At 43.4% G+C, this 15,963-nt stretch overlaps 1 protein-coding gene across 2 annotated transcripts in view; it reads right to left on the minus strand.

Annotated features, from left to right (window-relative positions):
- The window catches only part of Gabrb2 (gamma-aminobutyric acid type A receptor subunit beta2), a 134,601-nt gene that overhangs the window by 69,731 nt on the left and 48,907 nt on the right, over window positions 1-15,963 (minus strand). The gene's annotated exons all lie outside the window — the stretch shown is intronic.

Here is a 15,963-nt window from a genome sequence, read left to right on the forward strand (position 1 = left end):
TATTTTTTTTTTTGCACAGTTTATATCAATGTCTCAATATACTGGATCCCTTTAAAAGCCCACTCATGAAAACAACACATTCGAGACACCCCTGCAGGATGAGTTCAGTAGTTTGATCACAGTCCTTTTGGTTTTTCAAGATTATTAAAAACACGGCTCATAGAGGTCACTTCACAGCTACCCTGTGACAAACTAAATTACAACCTCAGCTGGGTCTCTTTTGGCTGCTTCTAAATCCCTTCCAAGTATTATTTTAAAATAGAAACGAGAGCGCATACTGGATCCCTTCCTTTGCCCTCCAGTCCTGTCCTCGGGCGTCATGCCCCCTGCCCTGAACAACAGACCACGTACACTTCCCAATCCAGTTCTTGGGCTTCGGGGTGGAGCTGGCCAGTGGGGAGGAGGGCCTCTCTCAATGGAAGACTGGGAGTCTAGGAGAGCAGGGCAACATGCTGGTGACAAGCCAGAAGGATGGAGGCCAGGAGGGAGGGAAGGAGGGAGGGAGAGGAGGGAGGGAGAGGAGGGAAAGATGGAGGGAGAAAGAGAAAGAGAGAGATGGATGGAGGGAGGGAAAGAGGAAGACAGGGAGGGAGGGAAGGAGGAAGAGGGGGATGGAAGGGGGCTGCTTATCTTCCTAAGTGTCCCCTCTGTTACAATTTTTTCAAAGCCCAATGCAAAACTATACCCAAAGAATGAAGACTATGAGAAAGTTTTCTTGATTACACACTTAAAACATAGTAAAAAGCTAGTCAGATAGCATGACTTTAAGTGAGTAGACAGTTAAATGGCTCAAGGGGTTGACTGCAGGAGCAGTGAACTGTTACTTCTTCTCTAGCCTATAAGTCACTATTTCTATGATGAGTGCATTTCACTTGTTTTCTGTGATAAACATTCTGCCATTTCTCCTGCCTGCTGTGGTCTGTGCGGGCACCACTTGCTGCTGGTAGTCGACCCTGTTTGCTGTTGCGTTTGTTCTCTGCAGGAGAGCACTTTAGGGACGCGTGGCATCAGTGGGTTGGAATGTTGGCCTGGCCTTCTTTGTCTGGGGCAGGCTCGGTGGCACACTGCAGGTGTGACCAAAATGCCAGAGGAAACATCATCGCCTATTGCAGGGTCTCAACTCAGAGAAGACCATCAGGCAACATTTACGCAGTATCCGCATTCCTTCCCAAAGCTCTCTGGGATTACTGTCCTCATGAATTCCATCAGTGACTTGGAACTTGCTCTTCTGCAAGGAACTTTGGTTGGCCCATCTTTAGAGGACTGTGAAGATGGCCTTGTAAGTATTTCTCCTGACTCTCCATTACCGGGGCGGGGGGGGAGCCTTCTATTTTTAATAGCAGTTTCAGTTTCTTTAACAGTAAATTATTTATTCGTGTGCTTTGGTCTAGAGACTCTTTTTCATATTAATTTAGAGTTTTGATACATTTTTTCTCACTAAAGCTATCTAACATTTATTAATGTTTGTTTCCTGACCTGAGATAAAGCTTTCACTACATTTCTCTTTTATTGGCTCCACATATACATTTAATTCTGAAACTCTCAAGAATGGATGTCAACATATTGTGTTAAGGACACAGCCTACGTTTTACATGAGAAAAATGTGTTACTATCTTTGTCCTGATAACTTATTATTTTTTCTAACATTATAAATAATGAGGATGTAGGTAAACTGTGATCCTCAAAATGTCCGGTAAGAACTGGCTCAATCATTATCAAGGGTCACTGAGATACTCTCGGTAAGAGTTTTCCACAGGGCAGACCACTAGCTCTTTGAGTAACTTTAAAAGGGAATATCATTTAAAAGGAAATGGTGAAGGAAGAGAAGAGAGAAGAATATACAAGGATGTGTTATTGTGTGAGGGTGAGCAGGGATGAGGGGAGAGGGGGGGGGATGTGTGCTCGCCCAATGTCAATCTGTCAGGCCCACAGGCTCAGAAAGACAGAAATAAGCCTTGGAATGACGCAGCCTTGGGCTCAGGGCTTGACTTTGCCTCTTGCCATGTGACCTTGTACCAATATATATAAAGAGCAGTTGCTATTATAAAAATGGTTCTGGAGCCCTGGGTAGTTATTGATTCGGAATTCTATGACTGTATGACTATGAGAGTCTCACTACAAAGTGACGAGAATGGCTCTCTTAGGACCGATGGGGAACGGGTCTGCAGAAGTTCTCAGCGCCTGAGGTAGGCGTGGGTGTTCTGGTGGGAGGGGCGGGGCCAGTGGGTGGAAGAAACGAAAACTGGACCAGACAGAGTCCCTTACAACTGCAGACTGATTGAAACCGTTAACCAAACAAAACTAGAAGTCAGGTTAAACAAAAAAAATCCACTCGGCCATCAAGGTCCTTCCCAAACACTGCAATACAAGTTGTACCAAAAAAACCACTAGGCACAAAGAAAAATACTCTCTTTTTGCCCAGATGATCTTCAGTTAGGAAGAAGCTCAGCTGATTAACTAAAGCAGAATAAAAGAAATCAGTGCTCATTACCGCGTTCCCCAAGAACAAGTAAAAGGCTCATAAAAACAGAGTGAAAATATGTTGGAAGTGGTACCCACTTCACCATAAAAGTCATTAAGACATTAGAGAACATGATCAGAAAGACGAGGATGGAGAACATTGCACTGTATCTCTAGAAGAAAAGAGGAGAATGATTAATAGATGGTATCGGGGGATGTTCGTATCGGCAGTCCCACTCTGTGCAGGGTGGGGGCTGGAAAATGAGGGGCAGGACAGCTGCCTTGTGAACATTTCTCCCGATTCTCCATCCTGCTTTCTGGCTTTTGGCGTGCTTCTTCTGTCTCTGTTGGTCTTTAAAACGACAATTTTTTTTTAAGGGGGCAAAATGCATTCACAGCTTAGTCAGACATTACTGGGTATGAGTATGTGACAACGCATTGCTTTATGATGAGCTCTGCTGTTTCTCTTGGACCGGCAGGAGAGGGACCGGCAGGTGTCATCAACAGCCTCTGTCTATACGATGGGCTTGGAAGGGTGACCATCAGCTGTTGGCATTTTCTGTTGTGGACCTAACAGGAAGCCTTGGTCACCAATTCTAAGATGAAGGGGACAGAGGATTTAGGTTGAATAGAAGGATGACTTCACTGATGGCGGCAAGAGGGTAAAAATAACCCACCAGCTCTCCAGGGAAGATGGCGGGTTTCTGTTTCTGGACATGGTATATAAAGAACAGGCTGGGCTGGCAAGGTAACTGGGGGTGGGGTCCTGGGGACACAAAGATGGCCTCAGAGATGGTCTGAACTTTCTAGTTCACTCACACCGATTCTACCTTTAAGACCAACAGTGCTCCAATTCCTTGCTGCTCCGTACACCTTCACTAATTTGACTTGTACTGGATCTGCGCTTAATAAAGGAGACAATAATTTCAGAAGATACTAAATGTAATTACATATCTACAGAGTTGTAATACGGAGTAGAAACAGAAAAGCATTTAAATACCTGCTTAATGAAGACAAAGGCTGGGGAGAGATAGGTTTCTGTAAGGCAATTATTAATAGAAGAGATTAGGTGCATTCTCAGAGTCCTCGATTCAGCCTTTCATGGTGGAGATAATTTGCATACTCGAGTGTCCCATTTGGTAAGACATTCAGGGTGGCAACACTACATTGTTGGTCATGAATAACTGTTTCTGGAGCAATTATTAAAGATGTGCTGGGCCACACCTGACTGTACATTTGTTTTCTCAATGGCCTATTTGTCTTTCTAATGCCTCCCCCTCAGTCTGTGAGACTGGCTTTACCTAGGAGGAAAACAGATGGACTAATAATTACTAAATACTTGTCATCCCCAGAGAAACACAGGGCAATGGAAGACCCGTAATTTTTAAGTGTTTTTTTTAAATTTTATTGACATATTTCAGGTTTATAATAGGATGTGATAGATGTCTTAGATAATATTAAGCACCTCTAATCGACTTTGCATTTTATGCATGTGTATGTTACAAGAGTGACTAAAATCTACTTATTCACCCCCAAAACTTAGTCACCAAAGATCAGTAGTAGAATTTTATCGCTAGCTATCATAGAATACATTAAACCTCCTGACTTCTTCTTCCCAGCTGTTTGCCTCCATCTTTATTTCTTCCCCTTTGTAATCCAGGTTTCTTCTCTATGATTAGGGAGTTTAAACAGGTCTAAGTGTCAAGTTGGGTAATGCATACCTTCAAAAGATAAATTTGCAAGTTTATTACAACTGGTCGTTGAGCCAAGTATTGGGCTTCTGGAGTGTCATGTGGCTCAAAGTCAATGCATGGGCTGTAACCTTATCAGCCCCTCCGTGGCTGTCAATAACAGTAATTCATAGTCTCACAGAAGGATGAAATAAGGGGAGGAACCAAGTGTGGTTACAACTACAGAAGTGTGGTGTGCAGTTCTCTCCTCACCGTTACCCTTTCCACCTCCATCTTCCTCGTGTGGAAAAACAATGCAGTACTTAGAGTGAAAGTATGCAAATGTGTAGCCCTTTTATACCAGCTTATCAAGACACCAGTTCTGCTAGCCAGTGACCATGTAGACAGCTTACTGGACACCACGTGTGCACCCTCTATGGGGACCTGGGAGTCCCGGGGGGAGATCCTCTTGCCAGCCCAGAGAACTGGAGCTATGTCTGCATGCCCAAGAGCGAGCAATCTGCCTGCACCACCTACAGAGCCTCGGTGTCCTGAGGGCCCGGGAGCTCCCTGGTAGCACCTGTTTGGTGCCCACTACCTGGGTCGGACTGAAGCAGGCCCAGCATGGACATTCACCGGGCCTGCCCTGCCATTGTACTCCCTGCTCACTCTCCGCTCCAGCCCTCTGCCACGGTCCTCCATCTGTTTGTCCAGATGGTGTTCTCCAGAAGAGTCAAAAAGTCTAGTGTCCCTAAATCTCTTTGGATTAATTTGGCTCTTTAGAAATCCGAAGCCACACTCTGAAGCATGGGAAGGGTATCCTCCTGATGAACACCTGACGGGAGGTAGACCCTGCACAGACAGCCCTCACCCCGCCCTCTTCTGAGCACAGACGGTCTGCAACAGCTGGCATCACCTGGAACACAGAACCCACCCCACCCCCTTCCAACTGCGGTCAACCACCGCAGCACTCCGCTTTCGTGCTTGTCTGGGTGCATTGTTTACTCAGCCCGATCTAAGAAATCTCACAAGGATAAAATCATTTCGCTTGTAAGAGGGCTGTCACTGAATGGTAGCAAGTTGTCTTTCAGAAATTTTAAATACTACAAGAGAGGAAACTAAACAACGTATCCCATTTATGATGGGAGTGGGGGAGAGACAGAGGCCTGAGTAGCTAAGTAAAAAAAAAAATCATGCAACAGGGAAACTGGTCCATAATTCTAGCCTTTTCCATATCAAGGAGAACAGATATTTTCTCAATAAAATAAACATTGACAGTAGAAAGAATTCAGGGTCCTGAACCTAAGTTAGCTTCTTCAGTGATTCCAGAACTTAAAGTTGTAGAATCAGAATGTCTATTAATTCATAGCACTTGGAACTTGGCTTCTGCTGAGTTCCACCTGTCTTCTCTTCTGGCTTAATACAGGTGCATTTTCCCACCAGGGTTGATGCTCCCCCCCTACCCCCGCCCCCAGTTCTGTCACTGGCTGCTCCCCTGTGTCCTGCCACCCATGCAGAGGATGGCATGGAATAAGGATCAGACCAGAGACTTGTCTGCTCCCAACATCTGGAGAAATGACTGATGAGCCACTCTGGAACTTGAATTAACTTTTCACGAATCACAGTGAAGAGGCAATGGAAAATACATTCCTTCATACACTGTGTTAGCTAAGGAAGACATGTAGGATGCAGTGTTTCTCATTATCACATTATGAGCCTGTTTTACACTGGTATCATATCTAATATCCCAGAGGAAAAGTAAAACCATGAGCCCAGACAATTGGGTTCAAATACTTAAGACTCAGGAGAAATACTCTTCTGGGAAAATGTGTTTCTCTTCACTCCCTTCCCTGCCTCCTACAGACAAAAATTAGAGAATATACATGTGTGCGTGCGTGTGTGTGTGCGTGTGTGCACGCACACACACACACACACACACACACACACACACACACACACACACAGAGTATAGGCAGAATAGTCTAAGCCATGATGGGGATGGATCCTAGGTTAAGCAAGAATTTCTCTGTTCTGCAATCAATGGACACTTTGCCCATTTTAACCACATAATATTCAGCTGTCGTAAATAAGAGCAAACGTTCCCAGAAATGTAACCATAGTGAAATGGCTGCATTATGGTTTTCTGAGATACGTGTCTGAAAATACCTACCGTCCATTCAAAAGCGTTTTCTCACTTACTCAGTCCATGGGAGGAGACGATGTGTGTCACCTGAAACCCGCCTTCTTGTGACTCTCCCCCTTGACAGCTCTGTATCTTTAAACATACTACAACGATCTCAAATGGTGGGCTAGCCGGGAGAGTGCTATACTGATGCAAATTTCTGCAGAATCCATTGCTATGTACGTTTAAGACACAACTTGCTAAGCTGATTTCAAGAGAAAAACTGACCCTGTTTTTGTCTGTAAAATGCTCCCATAGCATCTGTTGGAACTGACGTTGTCTTTCGAACAAGCCTACCATGAAGGTAGTTTTCTTCACCAATAAAGAGAACTGTCTCACACTATCTATTATAGAGGACAGTGACATTAGTTTTACTCCATTAAGACAGTCTTTGATAATTGTGTTCTAAATGATATCCAAATGGTTTTATGGTCCTCGTTTTCCTTTTAATTTACCTCAGTGCTCAAAGCTACCATTGGTCGCCATTTTGCATGCGTTGTCCGCATTGAGAGATGTACAGTGATAGATCAATTTGAAATGTGAGACCAGCCCTGTGGAGACCATGGGTACCATCCAACACGTAAGCAAGGTTGGGCAGGCAGACAGATACGACTGGAAGTTCTATGTGAAAATGGAACACATCTACTCATTCATTCATTCATTCATTCATTCATTCATTCATTCATTCATTCATATATTCATTCAACAACTGCTTTTTTTACTTAACCTCTGTGGAACAGCCACTGTTCAAAATGTTGGGAAACAAACTAGGGGAACGAAATAGAGATCCTTGAACTCACAGACTTGAAATCCTATCCAAAAATGAAGGAAATGCACCAGGTAGTTCTGAAGAATAGAAAACTCTTCACAGGTAGGGAAGAGAGGCTAGCATTTCTTCTTCATTTTCCTGGGAGCAGCTAGGTCTGCTCCAGCCGCAGGAGCCCTGTGTCTCTGTTGCTTCATCCTCAGATCTCTGCCTACCTGGTTTTCAAAAATACCATCTCCAGTGCGATGCCACTTCCTAATGTGGGGCTCTGCCTCTCTTTTCTGTAACTCTTGATCAGACTTTTTTTTTTTTTTTTTTTTGGCACTGAATTCACCACTATTGGTGATTCTTGCATTCATCATCCAATATCCTTCTCACTGAATTGTGTACATTTCTCTCAGTTAGTACCAGCTTCTAGAGGCTTCTTGACTCTTGTACTTCCTACCCCCCACTTACAGCAATGAGAGATGGTTACTTAGGAGCTCATTAAAGTGATTGAGGAATAAATACATTAATTATGCAATGATTCATTCAACTACAAGGTGTCCTTTTCCTTAAACATACCTGGGCACAGTTAATTTTTTCCAGCTTTCTTTTAGAATAGTGGATACAGCTCCAATATTTAGATAGCCAAAATGAATATTCACATACAGCTTCTGGTCTTGGGGAAGTCTTAAATATGCTCTTTCACCTCCACCATCTGTACACTGGATTCTTTACCTGAATTACAACCTATCGAGGTACAAAGAACTCGGGTTCTGGAATCAAAGAGATTTGGGAAATCTGTTTCTAGCTTTGATGTGTATATCTGTGTTACATGGTAAGTTAAACGATATTACTATTTTCAATGAACAGCCATTGGTTCTAAAAAGACAGAGAGTTAGTAAAAAAAAAAAAAAAAATCAGCCCAAATGCTTTGGATTCTAAAGTTTGGCTCTTCATCTACCCTATTTCTCTTGATCTCTCCATTATATATCTCATTTCCCTACCAACTCTAAGTTTCTGAGTCCCGAGGAATGGCTATCTCATTCACCTTCCTGTATCTTCAATGCTGACATGGAGGGAGTACGTAATGATTTCTCACACCGTTTTCTCTTGTGGCAAATGATATTCTATTTATGATAAGGGAAGTACAGCATAGCAGGTCAAGATGAAGCTTATACTTACAGGTCTTTACCAACTACTTCTTAGGTACTAAGTACTCTCCTATAATGCTTGACAAGTATTTGTCCACTTAATTTCCCCAACAATCCTGCAACTGAAGTGCTAGAAGGCCCTGATCAGGACGGGGAGCTCAGAAGATGGGGTACAGCCAGGCTGTGACTGGAAGAGGACTTGAGACAAGGCACTGGGACCCAAGCCCTACTTCTCGACTCCACAGAACTGTGAGTGCGGTGCCTTTGTGTTCCCCGGCCTCTGTGCAGGTACGGGCGGCTCTTGCGATGCCCGGAGAGCCCTGCTCTTTATTCTCATCGTTTCTGTTGTTTTTGCCTTCGTTGCCAGCCTATCACAGCTGCCGAAATATAAAGTCCTCATTATTTTCTACATAATGGCTAGTGAGAACAATCCAACGTGGAATTAGTATCTTCCTCTAAGGATTTATATAGCCATTTAGCATTTTGGAGCTTTTTATTCTGTCCATAAGAATACAGATAATGAGCTACTTCTGAGGAGTAAAATAGCCTGAGCGTTTCATAATGTGGGGAATGTAATTTGAGTTATTAACGTATTACATTGGTTTGGTTTCCAAAACAAAGAGTTAGGGAGAGGCTAGAAATCAGCCCCCATCATCCATTAGGAAAATGACAACAGCTAACACGTTTACCCAAAATCTTCTAACCAAAAACTGTGGAGGTGGTTGACATAGGTTTTTCTTTTCCAGGAGAAATAAAGCCATAAGAAATAACCTGTTCCAGAAAATACAGATTTTCTTCAGTGTGCTGTGGCATCTCGCTCAATGATCTGGCAGGCACAGGGAGCTTTCTAGTTGCCTGAAAGTCAGAGATGTAGAAATGCTTGGGACGCCTTGTTTTCCCTTCCAGGATCCTAACTGATTCTTAAGCTAGGATTGAGAATCTGAGAGGGAGAAAGATGTTTGTACATCCTTCAACTAAAACTACAGGACATTTGGATAAATGTGTGCTAAGTTTCACGTGAATTAGGGGAATTCTTCACTCTATGGTCACAGGGAAGAGTGTGACTTCCTGGGGTCACGACATGAACCCCTGGCTGAGGGGTGGAGGTGCTGTGATTCTGACCCCACTGCTGTGGACCTGAATGTGAATTAATTGTCAATACTGGTCACACAAGGATGACTCTAGGTCCCAGAAGAACACTACCGGCAGCGGGGGGGGGGGGGGGGGGGCGGGGTGTAAAAAAGAGGCCAGAGCCACTCGGGGGGAGGGGGACTGCAGGAATCTGGGGGTTCACCCTGCGCTACGGCATTGACCTTCTCTGTGAGGGTAGCTACAACCCTCGGGAGGGAACTCGAAGGGGTCTCAAAGGATTTCTAAGTGCATTGATTTTTAATCAGAATAATATTGCCTGGAAATGGCAGGACAGAAAGATGTTTCAGAACTGAGCGGCGGCTCTGCAGAGCGAAGCCTTCTCCAGCCCTGGGCCAAGGTTTTCCCACGCAGGTGAGCAAGGGGAAGCGACGGCGAGGGAGAAGGCTCGCTCACTCTGGACACGAGAAATAATGTCCTTAATAAAATCGCTTCTGTTCTGCCTGACAAAAGACAGCCACTCGATTATCTGTATGAAAATGAATTCAAACCAAGGAGGACACTCAAGTTACAAATTGACACGTGAATGTTTAATAGACTATATTTCCGTGTGGCACGACTCCTGGCTTATCCCGCAGTAATACTTCTGCGTTGAGAAAGAAGATGGAATGAATAAAATCCGGACTGTCTAAACTCATTCTGGGCAAACATTATCCTTTGCCATTTTTCCAGTGACACAAACAGACAAAGCGGGAGGTGGTTGGACTGCCTTCCACTTCCTACTGAACCCTTCTTGAGGAGTATGAACTTTGAATCAGAGTGCTATGTCTGCGATCTAATGTCACAGACGGAGGTGCGCACAAGGCTTGCTGTCTTCCTCCCCATCTGCAACACAACAACACAAACAGCGACATTCAGACGGGCCAGCTACTGCTTCGAGGAAGAAGCTACCCTTTCCAGAACTACATCTGCCCAGCCATTCAGTAGGCAACAGAGACTACAAAAGAACAAGTGTAAAATTAGAATTTGGGTCACAAATAGCTTTGTCTGTGTCTCATAAAATATTGCAAGTCAATTTTAAGCAACATGCCTGCATTTTGCAACATTTTTCACCATATATTGAAGTCATAAACCCTGTTCTATATTGCGTGAGGAGACACACTGATGTGCCCTATCATAGCGGAGGAATGAATGGGAGCAAGGTTTCGTGAGCGTGGAAACTAGGTTTGCATATATCCGTTGTCGGAGAAATCAGACCACAAAGTAGTATACATAATGTTAGTATCTTTTCAACAAAAACTTATATACATAACATATCAAATTATATGTATATACGTGTATATATATGATTTTAAGAGAAAATTAGTTGTAAGAATATAGGGCAAGCACCGATTGGGAGAAGATCTTTACTAGCCATACAACGGACAAGGGTCTCATATCTAAAATATACTTGGAACTCAAAAAATTAAACCACCCAACAACAAATCCTCAAAGAAACAACTGCCCAATAAATAAGTGGGCGAAAGACTTAAAGAGAAACTTCTCTGAAGAGGAAAGAAGGATGGCCAATAGACACATGAAGAAATGTTCAACATCCCTAGCCATAAAAGAAATGCAAATCAAAACAACATTGAGATATCACCTCACTCCAGTTAGAACAGCAAAAATCAAGAACTCTAACAACAACAGATGCTGGAGGGGATGTGGACAGAAAGGAACCTTACTTCATTGTTGGTGGGAATGTAAACTTGTTCAACCACTTTGGAAAGCAGGATGGAGGTTCCTCAAAAGACTTCACATAGATCTCCCCTATGATCCAGCAATCCCACTTTGGGGCATTTACCCAAATGTATACAAACAAGACCACACTAAAGCTACCAGCACAACTATGTTTATTGCAGCATTATTTACCATAGCTAAGATATGGAACCAACCCAGAAGCCCCTCAGTAGATGAATGGATCAAGAAAATGTGGTATATATACACAATGGAATTCTATGCCTCCATCAGAAAGAATGACATTTCCCCATTTGTTAGGAAATGGAAAGGCTTGGAAAAAATTATATTAAGTGAAGTAAGCCAGGCCCAAAGAAACATAGGTCCCATGGTTTCCCTTATTTGCAATATCTAGTATAGGTATGAGTCAAGCGGAAAAGGTCAGATAATGTGATGTTAGGAAAACGAACCCTTAAATATGTATTTTAATGTTTTCGTTTCTTTCATGCATGTGTTTCTAACGCATTTATAAGATTATTTCTTTGTTGCTTTGTATGTCCCTCCCCCACAGTGTAACCCCCGCTTTCACTATATTTGATGTCAGTATAACATGTGGAGGAGATGGGGACAAACAAGTCGTTTAAGGATTCAGGTGGACCTGTTGCAACAAGGAGAATTACAAAATGTCATGTCAAAGCAAGCTTTACAATGTCGGTGTGGGGGGGAGGGGGGTATGATTGGGTGGGGGGGGGAGGGGGGAGGCTGGGAAGGGAGGTGAAGGGTAAACAAAGGAGGAGGCTGCAATGCTTGGTAAGAAATGTATGCATTATCCTGCCAATGTAATTGTAACCCCTCTGTACAGTATGTTCTCAAATAAAATAAAATTTAAATTAAAAAAAAAAAGAATATAGGGCAAGGCATGAGCAATAGTTATCTCTAGATGGCAAGATGGGAGATAATTTTCTTAACTTTATCATTTCAATCGTCAAGCAGAAAGAGGTATCATCTGATGTGTTATTTTATTTGTGTTGGTTGGATAGTTTGTAAGAGGACAATGTGCTTATAATGCTAATAAATTGGCATAAATAATATACTGCCTGGTACTTTAGTATGGTCTTGTTTGCGATCATTTGGGTAAATGCCCCAAAGTGGGACTGCTGGGTCATAGGGGAGCTCTATGTAGAGTCTTTTGAGGAACCTTCATACAACAATGCAGTAGGGTTCCCTTCTGTCCACATCCCTTCCAGCATCTGTTGTTATTAGAGTTCTTGATTCTAGACATTCTAACTGGGGTGAGGTGGTATTCAATGTTGTTTTGATTGGCATTCCTTTTATGGCTAGAGAGGTTGAGCATTTCTTCATGTGTCTATTGGCCATCCTTCTTTCCTCTTCAGAGAAGTTTCTCTTTAAGTCTTTAGCCCACTTATTTATCGGGCAGTTGTTTCTTTGAGGATTAGTTATTGCAGCATTATTTACCATAGCTAAGATATGGAACCAACCCAGATGCTCCTCAGTAGATGAATGGATCAAGGAAATGTGGTATATATACACAGTGGAATTCTATGCCTCCATCAGAAAGAATGACATTGCCCCATTTGTTAGGAAATGGAAAGGCTTGGAAAAAATTATATTAAGTGAAGTAAGCCAAGCCCAAAGAAACAAAGGTCCCATGGTTTCCCATATTTGCAATAACTAGTATATGTCTGAGTCAAACAGAAACTGTCAGACAAGTTGATGTTAGGTGAAATGAACCCCAAGATAAGGATTCAAATGTTTTTTTCTTTCTTGCGATTGTTTCCAACATATTTATAAGATGATTTCTGTGTTGCTTTGTATGTCCCTCCCTCACAGTACAAACCCTGTTTTCACTGTATTTGATGTTGATATAATTTGTGGAGGGAAAGGAAAAAAAAAACAAATCGTTTAAATACGTTTACAGGTGGGCCCATTGCAACAATGATATGTACAAGACATTATGTCAAAAAACGAACTTTACAACTTTGGCAGGGTGGGGGGTATAGGGGTGTGGGGAGGTGGTGGTAGGGGGGTGTGGAGGTGGGGGGGTGGAGAAAGGAAGGGATGGTATGGGGAAACAAAGGAGGAGGCAATAATGCTTGATAAGAAATGTACTCATTATCTTGCCCATGTATTGTAACCCCTCTGTATGGTATTTTCACACACACAAAAAAACCCACTGAGAACTAGAGATAAATATTATCACAAAGAATAATAGACATTATATCCATTAAAAATGTTCCCAGTCAATAATAATAATAATAATAATAATAATAATAATAATAATATACTGCCTGATTTACATTTAGATCCCAATTCTAATAAAACATATATTGTTGCATTCACAAAAATGAGTATCACCAATAATTCAGGTTGACTGCTCTTTTTTGTTATTTTCTGGTCCTGGGTCTTGAACTCTGGCTGGGCTCTGTCCCTGAGCCTCTTTATGTTCAAGGCTAGTGCTCTGACAGCTTTTTCTGAGTAGTTTATTAGAGATAAGAGTTTCATGGACTTTTCTGCCTGGGCTGGCTCTGAACCACGATCCTCAGATCTCAGCCTCCTGCGTAGCTAGGATTCCAGGAGTGAGCCACCAGCACTCAGCCTGATTGCTCTTTTGTATAGCTCTGTAAGTATCATTCCTGCTTTCTTGAATCAGAAGATTTTTTTTCAAAGAAATCAGTTTAATTGCCCAAACATTAAATCTGTTAAATATTGACACACCACACATTACCAAAACCACCCAGTTAAAGGGCTTTTGAGAGTTGGAATAATCACTGAGAAAAGATTTACGTGAGTAATTAGATGAACCACTAGTTTTTCAGACTGGATGCCAGTCTCCTCTTTCTCTGTCTAGAATCTAATAAATGGGACATGGGAAGGAAATAATAACTGGAATTACACTTGTGTAAGACTCTCTACGTGGCCATTTCAACACAAGTTCAACTTGTTTTTGCTGCACTTGCGGATTCAGAGTTCTGTATTTCCATGTCATTTTTCCTTGAAGTCTTCCTGCTTGGGTCCATGTTATTTGAGAATATGATCTAACTTATCTGTATGAAATATCCGCTTCATAAAATGCCGGGAGTTCTTCTGCCTTGCCAACTGAAAATCTTTTCCTGTCACTTCTGTGGCTGGGTTATGAAAGCATTCGTGCCCAAGTTTAGCCAAAGCTCCTGATGGAAATCTCTTAGGGAGTGAGTAAAGTACCAGAGATGGGTGAACTTATTATGAAAATGGGATGACTGAGCTATCTACTACGGCCAAGGGTGCCGGTGAACGTGAAGGTTTCAATGTTTGTTTCCTTCTCGTTCACGACTGGACACATCACCAGTGGGATGATGGTAGGGATGAGGCATTTCAGGCGGTGATTGGATTGTCAGGTGGAGCCCTCAGGAACAGGATTAGGATTAACAGGATTCTGTTTTTCCAGGTGAGGACTGAGGGGGCTCTTCCCTGAGTAAGCCACAGCTCCTCTTTGCCCGGGATTCCCTAGCCTTCAAAACTATGACAAGGGGCTGGGGAGGTGGCTCAGTGGTAGAGCACTTGCCTTGCATGCATGAGGCCCTGGGTTCGATTCCTCAGTACTACATAAGCAAAAAGAAAAAAAGCTGAAGTGGAACTGTGGCTCAAGTGGTAGAGCGCTAGCCTTGAGCTGAAGAGCAGAGGGACAGCGCCCAGGCCCAGAGTTCAGGTCCCATGACCGACAAAAAAAAACCAAAAAAAAAAACAAAAAACCACGACAAATGTTCTTTAGAAGCAATGCACTTTGTGGATACTATTTCTGCTAGAAAAGCTAGGATGGAATAAAACAATTGAGCCCTATGTTGAGAATATCGATATGGGGCTGGGAAGGTGGCTCAGTGGTAGAGCGCTTGCCTTGCATGCATGAGGCCCTGGGTTCCATTCCTCAGCACCACATAAGCAAAAAGAAAAAAGCCGGAAGTGGTGCTGTGGCTCAAGTGGTAGAGCGCTAGCCTTGAGCTGAAGAGCAGAGGGACAGTGCCCAGGCCCAGAGTTCAGGCCCCATGACCGCCCCCCCCCCCAAAAAAAAGAGTATCGATATGGTTCGAGTCTAAAACAAAACCTTATTCAAACCTGCTCCTGAATCTGCCATAGGCAGTTCGGCGGCCTCAGCCCGGGGTCCTGGCTGCCGCTCGAGGAGTCCTCAGGGCTTTCTGGCTGGAGCACGTTTCATGTTGCTGCCTTATTAGTGACGCACTCGCCACAGAGTGGAGAGGCAGCCTTTCCAGTGTGAGGAAAATGAGCACAGCAAGCACCCACTGCCCCTCCCTTCGGAGTCTCATAGACAAAACTTAGATGTTAGCAGCCTCAGCCCAGGACTTTCTTTCCTGTCGACATAATTCGCCTTCCCACTGAAAATAACAACTTGATAGTTTCTCCCCGACATGCCCCAATGGCTAGCATTAGTACGCTGCACTTGAAGGCGCTCATGAAGAATGAATGGGATACCGTGCTACCCTGATGTTGGCATGACGACCAAGATGGCTGCGGGTTGGGGAACAGGGCAGCTCGGGGCACTGGCCACGGACAACTCCCACCCCAGCGGGGCAGAGCAGGAAGACGCCAAGCGAGGATTCAATGCGCTGCTCAGAACGGCGCACATGTGAAAACTTATAGTTGGTTCCCAGTCTACTTGATGTTTTTCAGACCACAGCTGACCTGACCTAGGGCAACTAAAACCAAAGAAAGCGAAATTGCCAACAGTGAGGCTGATACTGAAGTGAATGAATACCAAGTTCAAATGTTCCCTCAACAAATAATGATATTCACATGAGCACATCGCCACTATCGCCGTCACGGTATTCATGTAACGCAGACTGGATCAGAGGCAAACTAAAACGCTGAAGTTGAGAAGTTGTAACGCAGAAAAAGTCCTTGACACTGGGAGATTACCAGGATGAGATACAG

This window comes from Dipodomys merriami, unplaced genomic scaffold (genome assembly GCF_024711535.1).
Source record: "Dipodomys merriami isolate MVZ:Mamm:240054 unplaced genomic scaffold, mDipMer1.0.p SCAF_44, whole genome shotgun sequence".
NCBI lineage: Eukaryota > Metazoa > Chordata > Mammalia > Rodentia > Heteromyidae > Dipodomys > Dipodomys merriami.